The sequence below is a fragment of the Ranitomeya imitator genome, chromosome 6, assembly GCF_032444005.1.
Source record: "Ranitomeya imitator isolate aRanImi1 chromosome 6, aRanImi1.pri, whole genome shotgun sequence".
NCBI classification, from domain to species: domain Eukaryota; kingdom Metazoa; phylum Chordata; class Amphibia; order Anura; family Dendrobatidae; genus Ranitomeya; species Ranitomeya imitator.
The window spans coordinates 487,392,447-487,414,824 of NC_091287.1; positions in this window are offsets into that span (position 1 = coordinate 487,392,447).

Here is a 22,378-nt window from a genome sequence, read left to right on the forward strand (position 1 = left end):
AGTAAACAGCTCCGTGGGTAAGAAATGTGTAATATGCAATAAGGATAATGACACATAGTAGCACTAACACATGAGGCACTTTATGATGCACTGTAGCACCTTATGATACTAATGAGTAGGGTTGAGCGAAACGGGTCGAAATTTTTCAAAAGTCGCCGACTTTTGGCAAGGTCGGGTTTCATGAAACCCGACCCGACCCCAGTGTGGGGTCGGCCATGAAGTCGGCGATCTTTTGAATCTAGAATCGGAATTCCGATACCGATTCCCGATATGTTTAAGATATCGGGAATTGGTATCGGAATTCAGATTTAAGTGTAAAATAAAGAATTAAAATAAAAAATATCGCAATACTTACCCTCTGACGCGCCCTGGTACTAACCGGGAACCTTCCTTCCTTAGAATCAGCCTTCCAGGACCCTGCGGTGACGTCGCGGTGACGTCGCGGCTTGTGATTGGCCGCGCGGCCGCCGAAGGCTGCCGGAAAGAAGCAGGGCGCGTCCGAGGGTGAGTATATTCCTATTAGGTATATACTCACCCTCGGACGTGCCCTGCTTCTTTCCGGCAGCCTTCCTTCCTAAGAATCAGCCCTTCCAGGACCTTCGGTGACGTCGCGGGTGACGTCGCGGCTTGTGATTGGCCGCGCGAGCGGTCACATGGGCGGCCGCGCGGCCAATCACAAGCCGCGACGTCACCGCGACGTCACCGCAGGGTCCTGGAAGGCTGATTCTAAGGAAGGAAGGTTCCCGGTTAGTACCAGGGCGCGTCAGAGGGTAAGTATTGCGATATTTTTTATTTTAATTCTTTATTTTACACTAAAATATGGATCGCAGGGCCTGAAGGAGAGTTTCCGCTCCTTCAGACCCTGGGAACCATGGAAACCCAATGCACTGCATTGGGTTTCGGGTTTCGTCCGACCCCGACCCCGACTTTTTTATAGGATCGGCCGATTTCACTCGACCCGACTTTTTCAAAAGTCGGGTTTCGTGAAACCCGACCCGATCCTATAAAAGTAAAGGTCGCTCAACCCTACTAATGAGTATTTTTAATATGTAAACTATAAACACATATACTGTTTCACTAATGGCTAATTAAGGCTGGTTATGGCTCGAAATGTATATATATATGCACATGAATGGTTTACCCACTGCTTGAGAAAGGCTCATTTGGAGCCGAAACGTCGTGGTAAAGACATGTGGGTCTGATTAAACTCTGCACAGTTGATCAAGATATAATGGAGTGCTGCCTGTTTTTTGCCTGAATCTACCAACCATCTTAGCATTTTTGGTAATGGCTTTTTCTTGGGGAAGAGGTAAAATAGGAGGGAGGCATTTCCACATTTGTGAGCCATGTACCTACCAGGCATTTGTTATTACATTGTCCTTTCTGGTCAGAGTTTTTTTTCTTTTCTTAGCAAAAAATCTAAAATTAAATCACAATAAATTGAGACACTGAACTGTTCATGTCTGTTTAGTCATACCCATTTAAGTTTCCCAATTGGAGACATGTACACACCGAACCGATACTTTAGGCGTGCTGTTGTTGCATTAGCTAATTTTTCCATTATGTGTACCCTACATACAGTGGCATTTCTGACTGATTCCATATTTTTCCAGGGGTTGGATAAGGGTAGTTAAACTTTTATGTTAACTTTATGCTTGTGTCCAAAGTGTATGCTAAAATTGAAGCTGGCAACGGATGTGGTAGTGTAAGAGAAAAAAAATACCATGGCTAAAAACATGAGACCTGCTAGCAGTAGCAGTCCTGACTATAGCAGTACCAAACACTGGTCACAATTGGTCTCCTTTGCAATTCGCAAGTATATCACTCATCAGTCATCACTCATCTTAGTTAGTGCAGGTTGATGTTACCTTTGACTGTAACACGATCAGTTTGAGGCAACTTTATGTACTGTCATTCTACTCCGCTTCCAAATCACCTAATTTTTTACATCGCAGGCTTTCAATTTTGTCAATTACTTCTGTATCCATTCAGACACTTAGTCCCTTAACCCATAGCACCCCAGAGACCAAGGAACATATTTCACAAGAATAATTTCTTCCAGTTGTTTTATTTGATGAGATGGACAGTTAGACTTTCTACCTGGATAATATGGGGCAGTAGGTGGTGGATGGGATGATTAGCTGTATTGCTGGCTCTGCGAGCCATGTGGTAGAGGCGCTGGCAGTGGCACTCTGAATCAAGGCAAATTTAGAGGTGGGTATCAGTGACGTCGGTTTCACGGGCTAAGCTAGTCCCAGCAATACTGAGCATGCATTAGTTGTTAATTGATGACATCTTATTTGATTATCCCAGCATTCACTTGAGATTCTCAAACGAAGCGTCATCAAACTGGAAGTAGGTAAAAATATACAGCAGCTAGATTAGAGATGTAATGGTAAGTACTTTTTAATTAAAGTGTATTAGAAAAGAGATTAGAATATTACATTAAATAGATGAGCACTTAAGGTTGAAGCAATGTTAGTTTCTGACCACCCCTTTAAGTACAGCCAAGCACTTAAAGGGGCGGTCCGAAACAAACAATGCCAGAAACATTGTGGCTGCCATGCAATTAAGCAAAGTGACACATGCCCTTAATTTGATTTTGCAATATTTTCCTTTTAAAGGTACCTTATGAACTAAGGTTGTGCTCATTGCCAGAAAAGTGTGTGGGTGCTTCACCAGTTTTTACATGAAGAATTGTAAAGATTTGCAGCAACAAAGTGGTATGTATCTGACTCAACGGCTGATTTGCTACATTAAAACATGATTGAATTCACCACTGCATATTTTGCAGCATCTCTACGAGCAACATCACGTTTTAAAGTGACTGATAATATTATACAGCATAGAAACTGGACCTTTTGATACTTTAAAACAATTGGTAGGTAATGAGTAGAGATGAGCGAATTTCATCGGGTCCCTGCTTATTCACAACACATGCATGGAGAGCCCAACAAGCAGGCTCTCCATGCATGTGTTATGACTAGAGATGAGCGGTGTTCGAGTCGAACTGTTCGCCAATTTCAAATTCGAGCTGTTTTGGGTGGTGTTCGAGTCGTTCGACGAACTCGAACAATTTGCTTAAAATTCAGCTGTTCGAGTTTCTGTTCGATAACTGTTCGTTCAGCAAAAGCCTAACTTGATTTTCACATTAAAACTGTTTATCAATGTTAATACATGTAGAGGAGCTGCAGAGACACCATCACGTGTTTCTCAACGCAGGCAGTGAACAACCAAGGGAAGGGCAGCATCCAATAAAGGAAAACATCCAATAAAGGAAAACCACCTATGCCAAGCATGGTATCCATCCACAGACAGCTGTTTCAGGGTTTTTGCCCCTCATCAGTGTGGAGTAGGAAACTCGCTATCAGGTGCAGTGCCTAGTAGAAAGTCTATAAAGGCACGGATGATTGACCTCGTGGAGACCAAAACATCCAACACCGCAGACACCATCACGTGTTTCTCAACGCAGTGATCCAGAACACTGGCCCCAAATATGCAAATGCATATTTGGGGCCTGCTCCTGATAGCACTGCTCCTGATAGCCAGTTTCCTACTCCACACTGATGAGAGGCAAAAACCCCGAAACAGCTGTCTATGGATGGATACCATGCTTGGCATAGGTGGTTTTCCTTTATTGGATGTTTTCTTTTATTGGATGCTGCCCTTCCCTTGGTTGTTCCTTCCCGGGGAAAGGCCTGGCTATTCACTGCCTGCGTTGAGAAACACGTGATGGTGTCTCCGCAGCTCCTCTACATGCATTTGCATATTTGGGGGCAGTGTTCTGGATCACTGCGTTGAGAAACACGTGATGGTGTCTCCGCGGTGTTGGATGTTTTGGTCTCCACGAGGTCAATCATCCGTGCCTTTATAGACTTTCTACTAGGCACTGCTCCTGATAGCCAGTTTCCTACTCCACACTGATGAGGGGCAAAAACCCTGAAACAGCTGTCTGTGGATGGATACCATGCTTGGCATAGGTGGTTTTCCTTTATTGGATGTTTTCCTTTATTGGATGCTGCCCTTCCCTTGGTTGTTCCTTCCCGGGGAAAGGCCTGGCTATTCACTGCCAGCGTTGAGAAACACATGATAGTATCTCCGCAGCTCCTCTGCATGCATTTGCATATTTGGGGGCAGTGTTCTGGATCACTGCATTGAGAAACACGTGATGGTGTCTCCGCGGTGTTGGATGTTTTGGTCTCCACGAAGTCAATCATCCGTGCCTTTATATCAATGTTAATAGACTGCTTCAGTGTATAGTGTGCGGGTGGGGGGGGAATAGATCTGTGCTGAAATAATGCCGATCTCCATTTTTTTTTTCTTTCCCGCATTTACAGTGGGGAGGTGCAGTCTCTCAGCCTATCAGCAGTGCACACACACACAGCAATGTGCATGTGATGCACACAAGCAAGGGCATGTGTCATTGGCTGTGTATGTCACATGTCCTTGCCCTATAAGAACCAGCTATTTCCCCGTCGCCACCATTTCCTAACTGATGCAGCTTAGTGTTAGACGGCACCGCTGCTACTGTAGGCGCTATACAGTCTAAGAGTGTTTTTTGCGAGCAAATTTTCTGTTAGATAGAGAGAGATAGGTTTAGGGAGTCGGGACTAGTTGTAATATCAGCCCTTTTCAGGGTAGGTTACGGCAGTTCATAGCAATTTTTGCCAGGCAGGTCTGTGACAGTGCTGTGCATGTGTTTGCACAGCATTTGGTGTAATCTAGCTCAGCCAATCCTTTTGGGCTAGTAGCATTGTCTGATAGTCATCTCAGTAGCCCGCCTGTGAAGCTAGCTACACCGCCTGTGTATCTAAATTTTTACTGAATCTAACCCAGTAAATCATTTTGTGCCTAGGAGCAGTGTCTGCACGTCAGCGGAGTAGCCCGTCTGTGAAGCTAGCTACAGCGCCTGTGTATCTAAATTTTTACTGCATCTAACCCAGTAAATCATTTTGGGCTTAGTAACAGTGTCTGCACGTCGGCGGAGTAGCCTGCCTGTGAATCTTGCTACACCGCCTGTGTATCTAAATTTTTACTGCATCTAACCCAGTAAATCGTTTTGGGACTAGGAGCAGTGTCTGCACGTCAGCGGAGTAGCCCGCCTGTGAAGCTAGCTACACCGCCTGTATATCTAAATTTTTACTGCATCTAACCCAGTAAATAGTTTTGAGGCTAGTACCACAGTTTGGCCACTCAGCTCTGCTCGGTTTTCATCCATCATTTTTTGTGCCAACAACTACAGGGTTGCCAATTAGTTAAGCACCAAAATGGGTGGCAAACGGCCTGCTGCTGGTGGAAAGGGGAATAAGCGTGTTGAAAAGGGGAAAAAAAAGGTTGTGTCCGTGGGGTAGGTGGTAAAGCAACAGTAACATCTGCAGAAGAAAGACCATCTTCCTGCCAAAGTAAGATGTCTACTTATTTTCGTGGACAATCTGATATGATCCCTTTCTTACGACCATTGCTATGAACATCGCTACAAATTCCAGATGAGGCACAAAAACAGCAGGTGCTTGAATGGATATCAAGTGCCCATTCAAGTGGGCTCTCCTCCACCTCAACTTCAACATCACAAATACTCCAGACCTCAGAGGTGTCACCCCAATCGCACTTGCTTGCTCACAGCTCCCAAGTCTCCAGCCGCCAGTCTGAGTATGGGGTAACACAGATGGTTGAGTCTGCAGAGCTGTTTACTCATACTATAGCCTGGGAATCAGAGGTCTGCTCCAGAGCTTCTGTGAATCCAGACGAGGAAATGATCTGCACTGATGCTCAGAATCTTTGTGAGTCGGATCCAGGCCCAGATGAAGAAGGTTCTGAGCATAATGTAGACACTCATTCTCAAACTGTAACTCCTGTTGGTGGAGACAATGAGGAAGATGATGATGAGACTGAGATACCTGATTGGAACGAAAACTTGACTTTTCGGTCAGGGCAGGAAGAGGTTAGCTCTGAGGACGATGGGTGTGAGAACACACAGGGTGATGATGACGAGGTTGGAGAACCACTTACTGTCAACCCACAGTCCGCCAGTCCATGAGGTCAGCAGAGGAGGTGGAGGAGGATGCTAGTGACGACTAGGTTAGGTTGCGCCTTCCTGGACAGAAACGGAGTACTGGAAGCACGTCAACAACTGCATTCTCAACCACAACTGTGCCTCTGAGCAAAAGTCGTGGTGGTTCCTCAGGTCACATGGGCTCTAAGCCTTGCATAGCCTGGGCATTTTTTGAGATTGCAAAGGATGACCCAGCTCATGTTGTCTGTAAGATTTGTCACCAAAATCTCAGTAGAGGCCAAAAAATGAATAGTTTGAGTACTTCATGCATGAACCGTCACATGGATATGAGGCATAAGTTGCAGTGGGAAGCTCACTGTGCTACAATGCAGCCTAGTGGGCCGAGCCAACCACCGTCTGCCCCATCAAGTGCATCCGCGGCCTCGTCATCCTCTGTGACTGTGGGGACAGCAGTCGCACATGTTTTTGGACACAGACCTTCCACCTCTTTACCCGTAACAGCCAGTGTAATTGGCAGGTCGTCAGTAAATTTGCAAGTGGAAACACCTGCTGGTGTAGAGCGCTCTCTGACATCGAGACCACCACATTTTGATCAAGGCAACATTTTATCTCTGCCTGCACCTTCCTCACAGACCAGCAGTTTGCCGGGGACACCCTACTCAACCCCGTCTAAGCACGGCAGCCAGCCCTCGGTCCCTCAGATGTGGACAAGTAAATGACCATTCCCTCCTAGCCATGACAAAGCTAAGAGGTTGAATTTCACCATCTGCAAGCTGTTGGCTACAGAAATGCTGCCTTTACGCCTGGTGGACACAGAGTATTTTGGAGACCTTATGTCCGTCACAGTGCCCCAGTACCAGATGCCCAGTCGCCACTACTTCTCAAAGAAAGCTGTGCCTGTGCTACACCAGCATATTGCACATAACATCACCGCTTCCTTGAGAAACTCTGTGTGTGACAGGGTGCATTTCACCACAGTTACTTGGACAAGTAGACATGGACAGGGGCGTTACATGTTGGTGACTGGGCACTGGGTAACTATGGTGACATCAGGAGAAGGGGCTGCTCTCCAAGTCTTGCCATCCCCACAAGTTGCGCGTTGATCCTCTGTATCTCTAAGTTCCTCCACTGCTTCTGCCTCCTCAACCTCCTCTCGGTCCTTCACCTGCACCCAAAGCCTGTCTGGTAATGCCACCCGTGTTCTAACTGTGCAGAAGGAATCCTGCACACCTCCTTACTATGCTGTCACCAGGGCTTAATGGCATCGGGCGGGGTTTACCTTGATATGTCTGGGAAATGTGAGTCACACAGCTGAGGAGTTGTGGTCAGCTCTGGAGACTGAGTTCCATCAATGGTTGTCTCCATTGAACCTACAGCCAGGGAAGGCCATGTGCGACAATGCTGCAAACCTGGGTGCGGCCCTTCACCGGGGCAATGTCACACATTGTATGGCTCCTGTTTTGAACCTGATTGTCCAGCAATTTTTATCCCACTATCCCGGACTAGATGGGCTTCTGCAGAGGGCACGGTCGCTGTGTGCTCACTTCTGCCGTTCTCATCCCACAGCTCAGCGACTTACATCTCTTCAGAAGTCGTTGGGCCTGCCAGTTCACCGGCTGAAATGCGATGTGCCCACATGGTGGAATTCGTCTCTGCACATGTTGCAGCGACTGTGGCAGCACCGACGAGCCCTGGTGAAATACGTTATGACGTATAGCCTGGGCCAACGAGATCAAGAGGTGGGGCAAATCACGCTGCAGGAGAGGTCTCAGATCAGGGACCTATGCACAGTTTTGAAATAGTGACGAAGATGTTTAGTGCTGACGATGCCGTTATCAGCATGACTATTCCAGTCATTTACATGCTGGAGCACACCTTAAATAGTATTCGGAGTCAGGTGGTGGGACAAGAGGAGGAGGAGGAACAGGAGGAGTCATATGCGGAAGGGACAATATCTCCAAGGTCCAGACGGTCGGCAGCACCAAGGCGGCTGGCTTTGGAGGGTGGGGAGAGGGAGTACCGAGGGCGCATGGTAGCAGCCAAACTGTTGAGGAAGGTGCAGGAGCCGAGGAAGAAGTGGAGGACGATCTGGCACTGGGCATGGAGTACTCATCAGATAAGGGAGACCTCAATCAAATTTCTGTTGTGTGAGGTTGGGGGGAGAGGGCAGAGGAAGGAAGCATGATTCTCACCTCGCCGCCACCAATGCAACAAGGTCCTCCTGGATGTGCAAGACAAATGAGTGCCTTCTTGCTGCACTACCTGCAACATGACCCTCGGATTGTCAGAATCCGAAATGTTGTTACCTTTATTATTATACCCCCCTGCTTGATCTATTGTTGTGTTACATAAAATCCCTGTTAACCCTTGCTCTGCCTACTGTGTGTCACTGCATCCTACGCAACTGCTAGCATCCTACACTTGGCGTAGTCGGCAGGATGCAGTACAATAGCATGCACATGGCAGACCAAGCAGTTGGGGGTGGCCTCAGGACTAGTCTTTCCCTGGGGGCCATGCTGAGCAATTTACCCAAATTCACTGGGAGCAACACTATGCTGTGGAGCTGGACTGAACGCCTTAGAGGCATGATGAGAATGCACCCCATGACCCCTGCGCTGGAGGCTGAGGTGGCCATTATGACACTGGACGGAGAAGCCAGGGATTCAGTGACGTTACGGACCCCCAAGACCGAGATACCTTTAATAAGGTGTTGCAGATCTTGGAGGAGACTCATGGAGACCCCACAATCATAGGGGAACTGAGAATACGTCTTTTCTTTAGTAGAATGCAGAGGGAGGGGGAGACCATAACCCAATATTTGAATGCATTGCATGAACTACACACTGCGATTATTAGAAAAGATGGCATGAGAGTAGTACCCACAGACATAATGTTACAAGACCTCCTAATGACTGGTTTGCGGGACGTGCTGACAAAACAAGCCCTGCAAGAACGTGTACAGATGAATCCCCAAATGACTTTCCCTGAAGTAGGGAGTGAGGCATGCATGCATGAACAGGAGCAGAGGGTGACAGTCCCAATAGGGATGGTCCAGAGCGTGGGGGTGTCTGTAAATGCCATTGCTGTGCCCCAATGGGTAGAAGAACTGAGAAGAGAACTTGTGAGTATGAAAGTAGAACTGGCTGACATAAAAAAGAAAACAGAGGCTACCAGTAATTCTTCAGAGAGCAAGGAAGGCCTGGAGCCCTGCCGTCACTCCAGAATGTTTCACCGGCCGAGGCTCATCACTTGTTACAACTGTGGAGAAAGCGGACACATTGCATGGGAGTGCACCCGCCGAAGAAGAATGACATCTCACCGCCCATTAAAATAGAGGGCTCCGAGCCGGGGGGGGACGCCGCCCGGAGCCAGAACAGGTGAGGAAGAGTAGTGGAAGTCCTACTCATTTAGTGTCAATGTGCCCCCTTATATGGGCAAAGATAGATGGACGTGCAGTGCGATGCCTAGTAGAAACGGGCTCACAAGTGACAACAATGTCGGCTTGCTTCCGGCGAAATTTTCCTGGAGCCAAGCGACCTGAATGGGGGCTGTGATGAAGTAAATGGCGGCCAACCAACTGCCCATACCGGTTGCATGGTTGGTATGGGTGCAAGTGTCTATCTGCAGGTGAGATTTGGGGTGGAAAGGTGTGATACTGACCCAGGGAGAAGTAAGTAATGGACCCGCCGTCACCTTGGGAATGAACGTGCTGAAAGAGTTCGGAAGTATTCTCATCCGGGAGCCCTCTAATGAGATTCTAAAACAGTGGGGCCCACATACCCCCAAAGGCGAATTTTCCAACAACTGGCCAGGGTGGGAGTGTTGGGAAAAGTGATCGTCCCCGCTTCAACCAAACTTGTTCTTCCATCGGGACAAAGAGTGCTGTCTCTGCCTGTCCGTTCCTGTGTACCCTTGGAGGGGGTTGAGGTCCAAATTGAATCATCTTCTTCAGTACAATTACCCACGGGACTCCTAGTGGCGCATACATTAGCCATTGTACGAGAAGGGACTGTTCCTATATGGTGTATTAATTTAGGGGATCAGGACATCACTGTTATTCCCAGGAGTGTGGTGGCCCAAGTAAGAAATCCACCTGAAGAAATAACACCCTTCCAAGCAGTACAACTGGAAGTACAACCTGGAGACCCTTGGACTGTGGCAGTGAACTCCATCTCAGCACCAGAACCTCATTACATCAAAGAGGGCCGACCCATACTGGAACAAATGCGGGCCGAGTTGACCGAACTCACACCCACTCAGGTACAACAGGTAGAAGCTATGCTGGGGAGGTATAAAGATGTTTTTGCTTTCCACGAAGATGATTTTGGCTGCACCACGGCCATTTTCACATGAGATACCAACTGTAAGTACCGCACCTACAAGAGAGCATTACCGACAAATTCTCCCACAGTTATACAAGGAGGTGAAGAGCATGTTGAACCAGATGTTGCAGGCGGGTGTCATTAGGGAGAGCCAGAGTCCGAGGGCTGCCCCAATTGTGTTAGTGCGGAAGAAGGATGGTACCTTACGTTTTTGTGTGGATTACCGAAAACTCAATGCCTGTACCGTGAGAGACTCATACCCATTACCCATTATTGAACAGTCCCTATCTGCTCGGGGAAAAGGCAGGTTCTTCTCTACATTGGACCTCACCAGCGTCTACTGGCAAGTACCTATGTCTGAACAAGATCGACAGCCTTTATTCTTCCCATGGGTTTGAACGAGTTCAATCGACTGTCGTTCGGCTTAGCCAACACTCCCGGGACTTCTCAACGCCTCATGGAAAGGTGAATAGGGGACTTGAATTTTGAATCCACGCTCATCTACCTGGATGACATTATAGTCTATGCGGCTTCATTCGAGGAACGCCTGCAGCGCTTAATACAAGTGTTTGCCCTCCTTCAGAGACACAGACTAAAAGTGAAGCCCCAAAAATGCCATTTGTTTTGCATGCAGATTGAGTACTTATTTTTAAACACAATTTGAGATTAAATACAAAAAAATAAAATAATCAATGTTATACACTGTACGATAAAATGCTTAATGCATATAGATTTTGGATTTAGTGACTGTGAGCATGTACCACAAGACGTTTGAGTGACAAATGAGAGACGTGACAGGGTTTTCTCTACTCCGAGGCACTGAAAGAGTTAAATATCCATGTCCCAATCTAAAATCTTCTTACTGTGTCTGGATGCATAAAAATATTTAGTAGATTAACACAGTGAATGAACCACAACAACCATGGGTCTAATAAACTATTTAGTCATTTAGTGAGTGTGGTAAAGCCTGTAATTAATTTTCATAGGAATCAATGTTTCCGAGTGACGCTCATTAGACAAAAGAGGAAGAAAAAGGAGAATTCTGCTTATTGGTTTGTGTTCATTTTTCAGACAGAATCTGAGGCCAATCCACCCTAATCAACTTTGCATAAGCCTGGCTCAACTTCCAGTGCTGTCTCTCATCAGTGCAAATGTCAGTCACCGGACACTGTGTTGCCCAAAGCCCTCTGTCCTCATTTCTCCATGGCGGGATGCATGTTGTTCTTTCATGATAATTTGCTCTCGCATGCCTTCCCTGCTTGCCTGGCCCTGACAGGTCTGCCCCGTTTTTGGCATAAACCATATGGTCATGCCCAACTCCTCCCATTATTTCTTCTACAGTTCCATCTCACTGACCCTCAACACCACATTTCTATCACTGAAGGCATTTTCTCATCTAGCCTTGAACTATCAATTTTGACTGGTTTATCCATGCGGACTCAGTGGGTATTAATGTCCTATTTCCACTCTCTGATGTGACCTTGATGATTATTTGGAGCTGATGTCACAGTATTTCAGATAAACAGGCTGTAATAGTTTTGGAACACTGAAAGCAAAGAAAGGGATCGAGAATTTGTTGTAACCCTGTAAATGCTGTAACGCAATGAGAAATATTTAGAATTGAGAGTCCTCAGTGGTTGATACCTTTTAATGGCTAACTGAAAAGATGGTAACAAATTGCAAGCTTTCGAGACTACACAGGTCTCTTCATCAGGCAAAGACTAAAAGAAATTCTGAAGAATCGCATATTTATGCACAACATAGCACAGAAAAAAAAAAGGACAAACCATGGATAAGACAGGTGACATGAAGCAGAATTACCATGAGTGATAAACAGTTATGTCCATAAATATTGGTCAGTTCTTAGATAAGGATTGTTTTATTGTCCTCTTATTAGGGTCTCTGTTGTGATGACCCCACATAGTCTGAGGGGCAAGTTCCTTAGTTGATGTAAAAAGACATAAATCCGTGCGACACATTCATTCCTGCATTAAGACTGTCAAAAGTCGTCATCAGTTTATATTCCCAATGAGAGAATAAACAAGGCTGCATTAAAATAAAAAGGAATTTTCCTGAAGTCTTCTACAGGTCCTTCTCAAAAAATTAGCATATAGTGTTAAATTTCATTATTTACCATAATGTAATGATTACAATTAAACTTTCATATATTATAGATTCATTATCCACCAACTGAAATTTGTCAGGTCTTTTATTGTTTTAATACTGATGATTTTGGCATACAACTCCTGATAACCCAAAAAACCTGTCTCAATAAATTAGCATATCAAGAAAAGGTTCTCTAAACGACCTATTACCCTAATCTTCTGAATCAACTAATTAACTCTAAACGCATGCAAAAGATACCTGAGGCTTTTATAAACTCCCTGCCTGGTTCATTACTCAAAACCCCCATCATGGGTAAGACTAGCGACCTGACAGATGTCAAGAAGGCCATCATTGACACCCTCAAGCAAGAGGGTAAGACCCAGAAAGAAATTTCTCAACAAATAGGCTGTTCCCAGAGTGCTGTATCAAGGCACCTCAATGGTAAGTCTGTTGGAAGGAAACAATGTGGCAGAAAACACTGTACAACGAGAAGAGGAGACCGGACCCTGAGGAAGATTGTGGAGAAGGACCGATTCCAGACCTTGGGGAACCTGAGGAAGCAGTGGACTGAGTCTGGTGTGGAAACATCCAGAGCCACCGTGCACAGGCGTGTGCAGGAAATGGGCTACAGGTGCCGCATTCCCCAGGTAAAGCCACTTTTGAGCTACAGAGAAGCAGCACTGGACTGTTGCTAAGTGGTCCCAAGTACTTTTTTCTGATGAAAGCAAATTTTGCATGTCATTCGGAAATCAAGGTGCCAGAGTCTGGAGGAAGACTGGGGAGAAGGAAATGCCAAAATGCCTGAAGTCCAGTGTCAAGTACCCACAGTCAGTGATGGTGTGGGGTGCCATGTCAGCTGCTGGTGTTGGTCCACTGTGTTTCATCAAGGGCAGGGTCAATGCAGCTAGCTATCAGGAGATTTTGGAGCACTTCATGCTTCCATCGGCTGAAATGCTTTATGGAGATGAAGATTTCATTTTTCAGCACGACCTGGCACCTGCTCACAGTGCCAAAACCACTGGTAAATGGTTTACTGACCATGGTATTACTGTGCTCAATTGGCCTGCCAACTCTCCTGACCTGAACCCCATAGAGAATCTGTGGGATATTGTGAAGAGAAAGTTGAGAGACGCAAGACCCAACACTCTGGATGAGCTTAAGGCCGCTATTGAAGCATCCTGGGCCTCCATAACATCTCAGCAGTGTCACAGGCTGATTGCCTCCATGCCACGCCGCATTGAAGCAGTCATTTCTGCCAAAGGATTCCCGACCAAGTATTGAGTGCATAACTGAACATTATTATTTGTTGGTTTTTTTGTTTGTTATTAAAAAACACTTTTATTTGATTGGATGGGTGAAATATGCTAATTTATTGAGACAGGCTTTTTGGGTTATCAGGAGTTGTATGCCAAAATCATCAGTATTAAAACAATAAAAGACCTGACAAATTTCAGTTGGTGGATAATGAATCTATAATATATGAAAGTTTAATTGTAATCATTACATTATGGTAAATAATGAAATTTAACACTATATGCTAATTTTTTGAGAAGGACCTGTATTTGTATTTGTCAGGTAACCAAAGTAAGGAATGAAAAGAGTTTATAAATGTGTATTGGTAAAAAAGCTGTCCGACATCAATTGATCCTGTGTAAAAACAAAATATAAAGTAATTCCCTCCTATGAATTAACTTAAAAGGAAGCCATCACCAAGTTTTTGCCAGCTCATCTGAGAGCAGCGTAATGTAGAGACAGACACCCTGATTTCATTTGAAATGTTGCTAGTTTTGATAAAATTACAGTTTAATCAGCTGGAGATGATTGCTAGAGTACTAGTAATCCTGCTGACATGAGCTCTGTATAACTATATATTGGCAGCAGTCTGCCTATGCACAGTGTACACGGAAAATTGGCAATCAATGGTGTGACTTATTGTGTTTTTTGAGGTTTCAGGCTGTGTGCAAACGTTGCTGATAAAAACGGTATTAAAACCGCAAAAAAGCATACATTATGCATCCCATCATTTTTAATGAATTCCGCAATTTTTGTGCACATGATGCGTTTTTTTCCACGAAAAAAACGCATCGCGGTAAAAAACGCAGCATGTTCATTAATTTTGTGGATTTTTTGCGGATTTCCCATTATATAATGCATTGGGAAATGTCCGGAAAAATCCGCAAAAAAAATGCACCAAAAACACGGTAAAAACGTGCAAAAAACGCACAAAAAGTATGCAGATTTCTAGCAGAAAATTTCAGGATTTTCTCAGGAAATTTCTGCAAGAAATCCTGAACGTGTGCACATAGCCTTAATGTTTTTAATGTTTATAGAAGGTCTGGGCTACACCTTTATATGCACATGATGCAAACAGACTGACAAAAACTGTTTGCATCATGTGCATATAAGGCCGGCCTCACACTCAGCGTATAAAAATACGGTCCGTATTCTACGGTCGTAATATGCCTCAAAATTTGAAATACAGTGATCCGTAAGTACTCCGTAGGCAAGGTGTGTTCACGTATTTTGCGCATGTAATGTTGCGTATGTAATCCGTATGCCCACCGTAATGCATATTTTTCACGCAACCTGACAAAATGGACATTTAACGGTTTTGGAGGCTGAAATTGATTTAAATCACCATCATTAACCCTATTTAAGGCCTCTACAACAGGTGGCTCACTCACATATGGCCATTTTGTGGTTTGCCATCTGTTGGAGTGTTGTGGTAACATTTGCACCATGTCTGACCTCCTGCAGTTCACCCCAATGCAGCGGGTTTTGTGTAACTGGGTCTTGTCGCGTCGGTTTGGCCAGCCATACCCTGTGATTGTGGATCCGCGAAGGAGGAGCAGAAGAATGTGGGTGCATCCTCTTTTGACTAAACGCCTCACAAAAGGCCATTTTCATAGGCTATATACAGCTCTGCGGGAACATCCAGAAAAGTTCTATCTCTACTGTCGCATGACAATCCAAACATTTGACAGATTGTTGGAGATATTACAGCCAGGAATCACATATCAGGACACAAGGATGCGCAAAGCCATATCCGCCGAGGAACATCTTCTCCTTACCTTAAGGTATGTATTCTACATCCTCATATACTGTATGTTGATGATCTTTTTTAGTTTATGTGTTTGTTTCTATCTTGTTTTTTCAGGAATATGTGTACATTAGGTCACAAGCAGATGTTACAAAGTTAAGAAAATGTTATAGTTAAGCACCCTAAGGACATTTTTCACTTTCCAGCATTAAGCATGTTTATGAAACTAGCAAATATGATTGTGCTTCTTCATGTTTTGTGTGCACTCTTGAAGCCTACCTAATATTTGTTTTTTGTTCACTTTCAGCTTCCTGACCACTGGATTGTCATTTGCGTGACTCCACCTGGAGTTTTTGATTGGCCGATCAACCACTGGGTAAATCTGACAGGGAAAAGGACTTGGGGATCCTAGTTAATGATAAACTTACCTGGAGCAGCCAGTGCCAGGCAGCAGCTGCCAAGGCAAACAGGATCATGGGGTGCATTAAAAGAGGTCTGGATACACATGATGAGAGCATTATACTGCCTCTGTACAAATCCCTAGTTAGACCGCACATGGAGTACTGTGTCCAGTTTTGGGCACCGGTGCTCAGGAAGGATATAATGGAACTAGAGAGAGTACAAAGGAGGGCAACAAAATTAATAAAGGGGATGGGAGAACTACACTACCCAGATAGATTAGCGAAATTAGGATTATTTAGTCTAGAAAAAAGACGACTGAGGGGCGATCTAATAACCATGTATAAGTATATAAGGGGACAATACAAATATCTCGCTGAGGATCTGTTTATACCAAGGAAGGTGACAGGCACAAGGGGGCATTCTTTGCGTCTGGAGGAGAGAAGGTTTTTCCACCAACATAGAAGAGGATTCTTTACTGTTAGGGCAGTGAGAATCTGGAATTGCTTGCCTGAGGAGGTGGTGATGGCGAACTCAGTCGAGGGGTTCAAGAGAGGCCTGGATGTCTTCCTGGAGCAGAACAATATTGTATCATACAATTAGGTTCTTTAGAAGGACGTAGATCTGGGGATTTATTATGATGGAATATAGGCTGAACTGGATGGACAAATGTCTTTTTTCGGCCTTACTAACTATGTTACTATGTAATTTCTGGCATTGTGCGGTCAACCTGTAGGCAAATATGGGATAGACTCAAGGACCTTGTGATGCCTGAGCCAAAACAGGCTGATTGGCTCAAAATAGCCCATGGGTTCCAGGACAATTGTGACTTTCCAAACTGCATTGGAGCGGTGGATGGGAAACATATCAGGGTACGTAAGCCGCCGAACTCTGGCTCCCAATTCTATAATTATAAGCAGATTTTCTCTGTAGTTCTGTTAGCTGTAGTTGACAGTAACTACATGTTTATAATTGTAGACATTGGGGCCTATGGCCGAACTGGAGACTCTAGGGTCTTCAATTCGTCCATTATGGGTCGGCGGCTACGTGACAACCAGTTAGACCTCCCACCACCACAACAACTCCCAGGCTCCACTGCAGAAGCACTGCCTTTTTTATGTTGGAGATGAGGCGTTCCAACTCACCAGACACGTCATGAAGCCTTTTTCCTGGCGCAACCTCGACCACCGTTGGAGGATAATTAATTTGCGCCTTTCTAGGGCGCGGAGACTGGTGGAGTGCGCCTTTGGTATTCTGGTGGCCAAATGGTGTGTCCTACAGACTGCCATACAGCTCAGTGAGGCTACAGTCAATGAAGTAATCAAAGCATCAGTAATTTTGCACAACTATACCCGCATACATGATTGCTTCTCAGATGGTAATGATGAATACATGTTGCGTAGTGTAATTAGGCCAACAACACATGGCCCTCCTCCGAGCCGTCCCCTTTCTGGCCTAAAAGTTAGGGATGTTTTGACCAATTTTTTTGTTTCACCTCAGGGTTCTACTCCCTGGCAAGATTATGCTGTTTCTCAGTTGTGATTTCCTTATTTTCTATATATCTTTGTCAAATATAGTTTTTTCAGCCACTGAAACAGTACTGTGTGTGTTGTGTTTCCTTAATGCCCATATGTTTATAGAATATGTGTGTGATGTTATAATGATTGGTCCACAAACATCAATTGGCTTTTGTAACAATTTTTTAGTAACAACCAAAGCCTTTTTTGGTTAACTTGATACCATATTTTTTTCATATGTTTTTTTTTTTGTTTTTTTGGTTCTTCAAACAAGTAACCACAACAAAGTGGAACTAGTGCCCAAACAAAGATTAAACATGGTAGGCACAAAACTAAAGAATATACAAAAAACAAACAAAAACATTACAGATCCCTGTAAGTTGGTGGGGGAGATGGCGGCAGCTCAGGGTCCTGGTCAGGGGCCTTTGTTGGGCCAATTGTCCTTCACCCTGTGAGGATGTTGTGGCTTGTGGCACAGAATACTGGTCTTGTCCATATTGGCCAGTTGTGTGTTGTCCATAAGCTAATTGTCTCTGGCCCTCATGCTGATGGACATATTGGCTAACATCATACCCAACCCCAATATGGCCATGTTGTCCAAACCCAGGTTGGGACCAGCCTACATCACTGGGTCTGGAAAAGTGGCCATTTTGGGAATGTGGGTTGTAGGCTGACATTTGAAACAGTGATGGCCTTTGTAGATTTTGGGGTGGGAGGGGTTGAGGTGGAGGCATACGTGGAGTAGGTGCTGCAAATCCTGATTGATCCTGCTCCTGTTGAGGGAATTGAAGGCGCAAGAGGTTTGTTTGGGAAAGCTGCCTTCGCTCTAGATATTCAAACACCTCATAGGGGTTATTTGGAGGGGTGCTTAAATCAATCAGGATTTGCATGCACCCTCTCACATGTAGCCTCACCTCACGGGGAAGGCGTCTAAGGTAACGGGCAAGGCTGCGGGCAAAGGCCTCCTCTCCATCATCCATGGCTGCCCTGGCCAAATAATTGAGGACCCCAGCATCAACATCACTTCTTGTGGCTTGCAGCTCTCTCCTTCGGTGGGCTCTCCGTAAAGGCCCAGCTGCCTGTGGGGATGACACCAGTGGGCCTGTAGGGCTACTGCTCTGGCCATGTTCCTCATGCCTTCCATCATCATGTGCTGCTGAGGGTGGTGGTGCTGCATCTTCCTCACTTGCTGCTGCCTGCAGTGATGATGATGCTGATGGGTCCTCAAGGATGGACGTGGAAGAATTTAAAGATTGGTCTGCCACCTCTTCATCCACACTTACAGGATCGATCACAGCCTCCGATTCAGACCCGGTCTCCCTGTCTGTGAGGTTAGACTGTGTTCTGTTATTAACAAAAAAAAAACAAAAAAAAATTTAAAAGGTTATTTCTTTGTGGCCATTCTTTTATTACACATCTGTGAGCTATAATCACAATAATTACCTACACACAACCTCAGATCAGCACAAGATCTCATCTACTCCCCTCTTATCCCCTATTCCCACAATGATATACAAGATTTATCTTGTGTATCACCCCTACTGTGAAAACCACTATCACAACACATCATACTGTCGCATACCATTTCAAGCTACACAAACAGCATGAAGACCCACCTCTTCAAACAATCAGATAACCTGCAGTAAACACCCATCGAACAAACCACTGCAGGAACATCTCTAACCTCGCCTACTATATTCTCACCCATCCCTTGTTGTAGCTTGTGATGCTTTGCGGGCAGGGTCCTCGCTCCTCCAGGACCCTCTGGTAATTTTTGCTTGTTTACATTATTGTTTACACTAGATTTACACATCCTTACATGTAATTCGCAATGTAATAATCCTAACAAATAATCTTAATAAGATTTATTTTCAGGAAAAATGTGTTGTGAGGTTATTACTTACTGCTTAAGATCCATACTGCCATCCAAAAATGAAAGACGGTCATAATAGATATGTTAAAAATAAAATGCCTTGTGAAATAATTAGCCTAAAGTTTAAATTTATGTAAAATCAAATACCAGGGTCAACACCCCTCTGGATGAGCTATGAGTACAAAAAACTATTTAGCAGCACTACTTCAAGATTACCTATGTACATAAACACTTTATCATGTTAATCAGCTTTTTGAATTGCCAAAAATGCCCACAAATGACATAGAAAGCTAAAAATGTTTCTTCAAGTTATCATGTAGGGAAAGCATCTTGTAAAGTAAATTATTGTGAATACATGAGTGTACTTACATAGACTTGTCTGCTCCGCACGTGGCCGCTGGGCATAATCTGGGAATAGGATCCCACAGATGGTCCTCCAAACTGCCTCTTTCCTGGCCAAGTTTGAATAATTCGGATCCCGCTGGTCCCATATTTCTGGCCTTTCTTGGACCAGTATGAGGAGCATATCCACATTTATTATGCTGGCCATGATGCTTGCAACTCCGTGGAGGCGAGCACCAGACTTCCAGGATGTCTGTGTGGCTTTTTGAGCTAATTAGCATGTCTGAGCTTCCTGATTGAGGGTTTGACACAATTCCTTGCACCTGGCGATGTCTGGAGATGTCTGGCATATTTCTCGCAAGTCACACTGTTGGTCCGTGTGTAATCCGTATATTCTGGCCCCCATAGACTTTCATTGGCGTATTTTTGCGCAATATGGTGACAAATGCAGCATGCTGCGATTTTCTACGGCCGTAGAAGACCATATAATACGGATCAGTAAAATATGGCAGATAGGAGCTTGGCCATAGAGAAGCATTGTACGGTATGCAATCCCTAGTTTCAGCACCTCTCTTACATCCGTAAAACACGCTAGTGTGAGGCCGGCCTAAAGGTGCGGCCTGCCTTTCCTTGAGCTGGGCATTATATTGATGTGGTCTCCCATGGCTGTGTGTCCACTAGCTGGGCCCAGTCCCTCTCAGCCCTTATCAACATGTGTGTCACTTGACAAACAGTAAGGTTTTTAATATTAGAGTTAGAACTGTCCCAAATACAGTCACCGTGAAGTGGTGGAATGGCTTTTACTATTTTTTTTTATCAAAAAACATGTTAACTAAGTACCGTATATTATTTTCATGCACTCTGCTGTTTATTTATTTACTCCAGGGTATTTAATCATTATGTTTCTGTCTTTGTTTTTTCTGATCAGTGGCCAGTGTGAACGTGCACTTACACGCTGCATGCATACCAGTTTATATCCCAGTTCATACCTTTGGGATTCAGAACAAGGTTACATAACCTGGTGCTGAATTCCCATAGACAAGCATTGAGGAGATTTTAAAAAGTGTTTTCCAGTTCTCCACTTCACACGGTGTAAGGAGATAGATAAGTGAAAAAATGCACACAGTTAATACCTAACAGACTGGTTGCAAGCGAACTCCGCCATCTGCTTGTCAAAGATGATAGAGAAAGTGAAAGCAGAAAAAATTATATTAGTAAGAACTCAAAAGTGAAGTGCATGTTCCATCAGGGAAGTGATTGGAGGAGACACCAGGTCAGGTGACAGCTGTGGCACAGTTAGTAATTATACAAGGCCCAGGAGGGCAGTTAAGGGGAGGAGTTGGTGCTCGAACCTGTAGAAGAATAGACATGGGGTACAGAAACCTGGCTTATAGCAGTCATTACAAGAAACCAGATCTGAGAAAAGGAGTTGAGAGACCAGATCTGAGTAAAGGAGTTGAGAGACCAGAACTGAATATAGCAGTTAAGAGACCAAATCCGAGTAAAGGAGCCAAGAGACCAGATTTCAATAAAGTAGTCGAGAGACCAAATCCGAATAAAGGAGTCGAAAGATCAAATCTAGATAAAGGAGTTGAGAGACCATATCTGAGTAAAGGAGCCAAGAGGCCAGATCCGAATAAAGAACTAAGAGAGAATATAGCCAGGAGAGCTGAGTCGAGCGAGCAGTACCAGGGCAGAGAGTTTTTTCATTTTTTTATTAACAAGTACGGTAAAATACAGGTAACCTTAGTTCACAGCCTCCAGGTGTTCCAGCTGCTGGAAACTCCATTAACCTTAAAATGTCCCTCAAAGTTCCCTATGAGGTTTCTGGGTTTCGAAGATGCCAGGAGACCCAGTGGCTATGAACTCTGGTAACCGAAAGTTACCTGAGTACATGTAATCAGTTCTCATGAATCACAATACCTCTAGTTCAGGACTGTTGAATGCCGGAGTGCCAAAAGTTAGACTCATGGGTATTTATCAGTCCGCTACTGGCACTTGTAAAGCAAGAGAAACAGTTGTTATTATGTGACATTACTGTTCTTGTTAATAAATTTAAAAAAAAGAAAAAGAAAGCATGGAGGTCCCCCATAATCTTCATGTGATGCAGAGGGAAAGCTGACGGCTGAAGGCTGATATAAATATTCTGGGAAAGAGGTCAATATGCCTAAAGGTTGCCAGGTTAATAACATCAGCTCACAGCTGTTTGGTTAGCCTTTATTGGTTATTTTATGGGTAGGCCCTAGAAAAAAAAAATGACGTAGGGTCCACCCATAATTTCAAACCAGCAAAAGGCTAAACAAACAGCTGTGGATTTATATTAATAGCCAGGGAAGGGGCCAGGGAAATTGGCCCTCCTCCCAGGCTAAGAACATCAGCCCTCAGCTGCCACAGAAATGACATATCAATAAAAGGCGCCAAATCTGGTGCTTTGCCTCGCTCTTTTTACTTGCCCTGTGGCGGGGGAAATAGGGAAATAATTGTGGGGTTGATGTCACCTTTGTATTGCCCAGGAGTTAGTAATGGAGAGGTGTCTATAAGATGCCCCCATTACTAACCCCATACTAAGTTTGGAAATAAACACACAGGATGAATAAAATCCCTTATTTGAAATAAAAGTCAACACCCTGATTTGCACATTTATTTAAAAATACAAAAACAAAAAAATAAGAAACATCAAAAATACTCACCTTACGCCTAATCCACCAATGCCCTTGTCCCCTATAAAAAGAGAAAAATAATAAACAACCATATCCCTCATCTGAT